Source organism: Physeter macrocephalus, chromosome 14, assembly GCF_002837175.3.
Source record: "Physeter macrocephalus isolate SW-GA chromosome 14, ASM283717v5, whole genome shotgun sequence".
Classification (NCBI taxonomy): domain Eukaryota; kingdom Metazoa; phylum Chordata; class Mammalia; order Artiodactyla; family Physeteridae; genus Physeter; species Physeter macrocephalus.
In genome coordinates, this window is record NC_041227.1 from 80,424,496 (window position 1) to 80,430,314 (window position 5,819).

The 5,819-nt window shown below is 54.3% G+C and overlaps 1 pseudogene; it reads right to left on the minus strand.

Annotated features, from left to right (window-relative positions):
- Nucleotides 1-1,186: 1,186 nt before the first annotated feature.
- On the minus strand, nucleotides 1,187-5,444 carry LOC102987042 (uncharacterized; annotated as a pseudogene).
- Between the last annotated feature and the right edge of the window lie 375 nt (nucleotides 5,445-5,819).

Consider the following 5,819-nt stretch of genomic DNA (forward strand, 5'->3'; position numbering starts at 1 on the left):
GCCCTTGGGCGAGGCACTTAACCCCTGTGGGTCACCGCGGTTTTCTCACCTGTGAGCTGAGAGGCCTGGCCCAGCTGACCTACGGGGTGGATCAGGGCTCTAGAACCCTAGAGTCCGTAATAAAAGCCCCAGGGGACCCCAGTCTAATCCCCAAGCTCAAGGCTTTGAGTGATGTGGGGACAGATGATGAATTAGAGAGACGTGGACGTGGCACACGTCAGGACCAAGTGGGGGGCCTTAAAGCTTATAATAGGTTGTCAATAAATAACCTGTTGAGTGACGGAGTGAGTGAGTGAGTGAGTGAATGGTGGAGGCAAAGACCAAGTGGGGGGCCTTAAAGCTTGTAATAGGTTGTCAATAAATAACCTGTTGAGTGACGGAGTGAGTGAGTGAGTGAATGGTGTAAGGAAGGTGTGGAGGCAAATGGGGAAGCCGAGTCGGGTTTCAAGCAGACCGGGGTCGGAGAGGCAACCTGTTTCCCCGCTCCTGGCGTAGCGGTGGCGCTGCCTCTCTGTGCCGTGAGCCTTGAAGTCCTCATCGTCCTAGCCTGCTGCCCTCAACGTCCTCCCTACGAGGTGGGACTAGGCTGAGCTGACTCCCCTCCCCCAAGGCCCCTGGATCCCCTCTGCCTCCGAAGCCCCAGCAAGGGTCAGGGGGCGCTGCACCCTTCCTCTGAGCTGCCTGTAAAGGTGCGGCCAGGGGGCAGGGCTAGAGGGTTCCTCTGGAACCTTCTCGAAGGGCTCAAACTGCAAGTCCCTCTCCTTTTCTCCTTCTGTCTCCTCACCGAGGATAAGACGAAGCGTGGACTGAGGGGCCGGCTGGGGAGGTGGGACGCTGCGTGGCCACATCCTGGCCCACCCGAGAGCAACGGAACCACAGAGCTGTCCGAGGATCCCCTAACGAGGCCCTGCAGCCTTAGCCCGACTCCGGGCTCTTCCGAGAGGGGCTGAGGGCCTCGCCAGGGCCGGGCCAGGGTCCCAGGACTTAGCTCAGGGACCCGGGAGGACGAACCGTGCCAGCTTCCAGTGCGGGAATCCCAGGCTCCTGGTCTCCCCGTCCTGGCCCCGCTCCCTCTGGTTTTTGGTTTAACGTCAGCCCTTCTGCACAGGGAGGGGAGGCGCAGGGAAAAAGAGAAGGGGGCGATCGGGGCTCCCCAACCCAGAGCCCTTTAAGGCGGTAATTTATGCTATACAAAGAGGTCACTGACTGCTGATGAAAAAACAAATGCAATGACCAAACAAAACAAATAAGACACATCGCGATGAGTCAAGCAGGGCAGTGAGATCAGGAGAGAGGAAGAGGAGTGGGGAGGGCGGGCAGGTCCAGGCGGGGGCCCTCGGGGCAGGCTGGCAGTGCCTCTCTCTGGAGGGGGCAGCTGGCTTGGGGCTGCTCTCCAAACATCATGACTAGCTTGAGGACGGCCGACCGTTTCCCCAGCATCACGTTCACAAAGTCTCAGTCGGAGATGGTGCCGCCGACCCCGCCCACCACCTCCGAGATCCTCTTCTTCATCTCCGGCCGGGTCTTGGGGACCCCAAGCTTCTCCATCATCCCCTTTAAAGACATCAGATCAATCTCGCCCTCAGCGTTCAGGTCAAACTCCAATTACTTCTCTTTAAAGGCTGCAAGTCTTTCCAGCAGGTTCTCTTCATCACTGTACTTCTGGCCACAGAGGAACTCCCGGTTGATCTCGGCCGGCCTCCGCTCCTGCCGGGCTTTGAGCAAACCGAGCGCTTTCCCTCCTTGGAACCCGTTGCTGAGCGCGACCGACGTGGTGGGCCCCCGGCTTCCGCCGGCTCGGGGCTTCGCGGCCGCGCCACGGGGCGAGGAGGAGGGGCGGGCGCCTGGCCCAAGCTGCGCGGCGTGTGGCGGCGGGATCAGTACATGAATCTCAAAATTGGGATTAAAACATCAAGTTGCAGGGCTCCCCTGGGGGCGCAGTGGTTGAGAGTCCGCCTGCCAGTTCAGGGGACACGGGTTCGAGCCCTGGTCCGGGAAGATCCCACATGCCGCGGGGCACCTAAGCCCGTGCGCCGCAACTACTGAGCCTGCGCTCTGGAGCCCACGAGCCGCAACTACTGAGCCCGCGCGCCTAGAGCCCGTGCTCCGCAACAAGGGAAGCCACCGCGATGAGAAGCCCGCGCACCGCAACGAAGACCCAACGCAGCCAAAAGTAAACAAATAATTAATTTTAAAAAATTAAGTTGTAAAAGTATAGATGTACTGTGACGTCATTTTTCTGTCTAAAAATCATTTTAAAGTAACTACTGTGTTTACGGATACACACGTAAGGAGCACAAGCATAAGGAGAGACGATTGTAATGATAGTAAAGATTAATTCAGACTAGTCACCTCTGGTGGCAGGGGATGGGGGAGGGGACGGCTGCAGGAGCATCATAGATTCTCAGGTGTTTGTTCTGTTGCTAAACGTCATGGTTTACGTATACGTTTTTATGTTATGGTGTGTGTGTCAAATACTTTTCATTGAAAAAGGAAAAAGATACTGGAACTCATAAGAGCCCAGTGAGGTGGCCGATTAAAACATGTGTACCCTACTTCTGGTTCCAGAATTCCAACCCTGGAGTAGTCACAGTAACTGTTTATCCAGCTATGGTTTATCTCTCACATTGATTACAGTGAAAAATTCCAGAGAGGAGATCAAATGCCACCGTCTGAGGTCGGTGTCGAGTAGCACGGCAGGCTGATTAGGATCTGAAGTCAAACTTGAGTAATGACCTGAAACAAGGGCGAGTCCGGGGCTGACGTTGCCTCCTTTGATTCCCATTTTGACCCCCGGGTGGGCCCGTCCCTGCACTTCGTGGCAGCACTGGCGGTGAACCCCGGGGGAGAGCGAGCCTGGAGGCAAGGCGAAGGGGCCCCACCGAGCCGGAGGGTGTGGGAGAAACCCCAGAGGCGAGCGGGCTGCAGGAGGACACGCCCAGCGCCGTGTGTGACCAAGGCTCCCCCAGAAGCGCATCGAAGACTTCGAGACCTGAACCATCTCCCCAGTCCCAGCCCGTGTGCCGGATGGAGCCCAGCGATGTGGGAAAGGCGTTGGAGTGGAACCCGTAACGGACCACTGCCTGCAGAAGGAGAGCTGGACTGCGCCGTCTGGGCCTAACCAGGTCCGTCTGCCGGAGCCACAGCGGCAATGACAAGGCAACGCCCTCTGGAGTGTTAGCAAGGACCCAGGGTCTCCCAGCACAGTATGCAAGCGTCCAGCACACAATCCCAAATTCCTCGACTCACAGAAGAAACAGAACACGGAAAGAGGCAACCAACAGATGCCAATCCCAAGACGACCGAGAAGCGGTAAGGATCGGTTAAAGATTTTAAAGCAGCTCTTCTAACCACCCATCATGAGGATAAGGTGAATAATCCTGAGGTGCCTGGAGAGGTAGAAGTTCTCTGCAGAGAAGTAGAAACTAGAAAATATAACCAGAGGGAACGTTTATAATTGACAGAATGCCATATCTGAAATTAAAAAAAAAAAATCATGGGATGGGCTCAGTAGCAGAATGGAGATGAAGGGCGAAGGGTTCAGGAAACCCGAGGTGGGTCAACAGAAACCGTCGCCGTGCAGAACAGAAGACAGAAGTTTGGAGAGAATGAGCATAATCTCGAGGGTGAATGGGCAACACCACAGGGTCCAACATTCCTCTCACGGAAGTCCCAGGAGGAGAGAGAAATTGGCATGGCGAATAATATTTGAGGAAATCATGGCCCAAACTTCCTATATTTGGTGAAAAACTTACATTTAAAGAGCCTTGATCTATTCTTCCATTCTCTACAAACACTAAATTGAAATGGATAATAGACCCCAATGTCAAGCCTAAAACTATAAAACCTTTAGAAGAAAAGATAGGAGAGAATCTTTGTGTCCTCAGAGTTAGGCAGAGTTTTTTGAAAAATTGATGAATTAGACTGAATCAAAGTTAAAAACATTTGCTCTGTGAAACTGTTCAGAGAATGAAAAGATAACTCACAGGCGGGGAGAAAACATTTGGAAATCACATCTCTTAACAAACAGCTTGTGTCCAGAATATATAAAGAACTCTCGAAACTCAACAATAAGAAAATAAACCAAATTTTAAAATGGGTAAAACATCACAACATACGTGTTTCCAAACAGGATATGCGGACAGCAAATCAGAGGCCTGAGAGCTAAGCGAGTTCGCCCTCAGGGAGACGCAGGTTACAATGACAGTGAGGTGGCCCTACGTGTTTATCAAATGGTGACAACAAAACTGGCAGAACCAGGCGCCAGTGGGTGTTTAGAGCCGGGCAGCTCTTCGTTGCCAGAGGGAATGCAAAAGGGCACCACCAACCGTTCTTAAAGGAGCGTACGGTGGCCTTAAAAGCTAGTCATCCCATCAGAAATATCTACCCTGGAAAACTGAAAACTGGTGGTCACACAAAAATATCTACCTGAAATGTTAGGCTTCGTTTTTAATTTTAATTTATCAAAGTATAGTTGATTTACAATGTCGTGTTAATTTCTGCTGTACAGCCAAGCAATTCAGTTATGCACACACACACATACATATATGTGGATTCTTTTTCATATGCTTTTCCATTATGGTTTATCCCAGGGTATTGAATACAGTTTCCTGTGCTATATAGTAGGACCTTGTTGTTTATTCATTCTGTATGTAGTGGTTTGCATCTGCTAATCCCAAACTCCCAGTCTTTCCCTCCCCGTTGGCAGCCACAAGTCTGTTCTCTGTGCCTGTGAGTCTGTTTTTGTTTCATAGATAAGTTCATTTGTGTCATGTTTTAGAGCCCACTTATAAGTGACATCATAGGGTATTTGTCTTTCTCTGTCTGGCTTACTTCGCTTAGGTATGCTCATCTCTGGGTCCACCCGTGCCGCTGCAAGTGGCCTTATTTCGTTCTTTTTTATGGCTGACATGCCATCGTATACACGCGCCGCATCTTCTTTATCCGTTCCTCTGTGGGGAGGCTGCATTCTTAATTGTCCCAACCAGAAGCCCACCCACGTGTCTGTCCTCCAGCTGGTGAAGAGGTGAGCGAGCCAGGGTCCGTCCACACGGTGGACTAGCGCGTCCTCAGCACGGAGAGGACACACCGACGCCGCGGGTCCGTCCCAGGCGCCTCGTGCTCCCTGGGGAAGCCTCCCCTCCCCTCCCCCAGCCTCTCTGGGCGGCGGTCGGCCCTGCTGGGGACACCGGCCGCGCCGTGCGTCCATCACTGTGCAGGGAGGTGGGGCGCCAGGTGCAGCGTGGCTTGGGGGAGGGGAGGCGTGCTCTGTGGGGGATTAAAAATCGACAGCAAAGCTGATTAGGGTCCGTCTGCCTCGCCACCAGGCGCCGGCGATTCCAGCAGCACCCCTGACACCCACGCCTTCCCGGGAGCAGTTTGCTCGTTGGTCTAAGTTCTCGACAGCTCTGCCCTCACGGCTGAATTTCAGTCCTTACGTGCATGTCACGGGTTGAGTTCCGTCCCCCAAAAGACGTCCAAGTCCCACCCCACCGCCTGTGAACGTGCCGCATGGAGAAGCAGGGTCTTTGTGGATGTCACGAGTTAGGCTGAGGTCCTCGGGGCGGCCCTACTCCTGTACGACCGGTGTCCTTATCCGAAGGGGACACTGCCGGGGGGAAGGAAGCCGTGGGCAGATGGTGGCAGAGACGGGGTGCCGCACCCAGCAGCCCAGGAGCCCCCGGGGTCGCCGGCAACCCACCAGCAGCGCGGGCAGAGGCCCAGAGCAGGCCCTCCCTCCCGGCCTGGGGGGAAGCAGCCCTGCCGCACCGCCGGCTCAGACACGACGCCTGCAGGAGAGCCAGGACGCATTTCCGCTG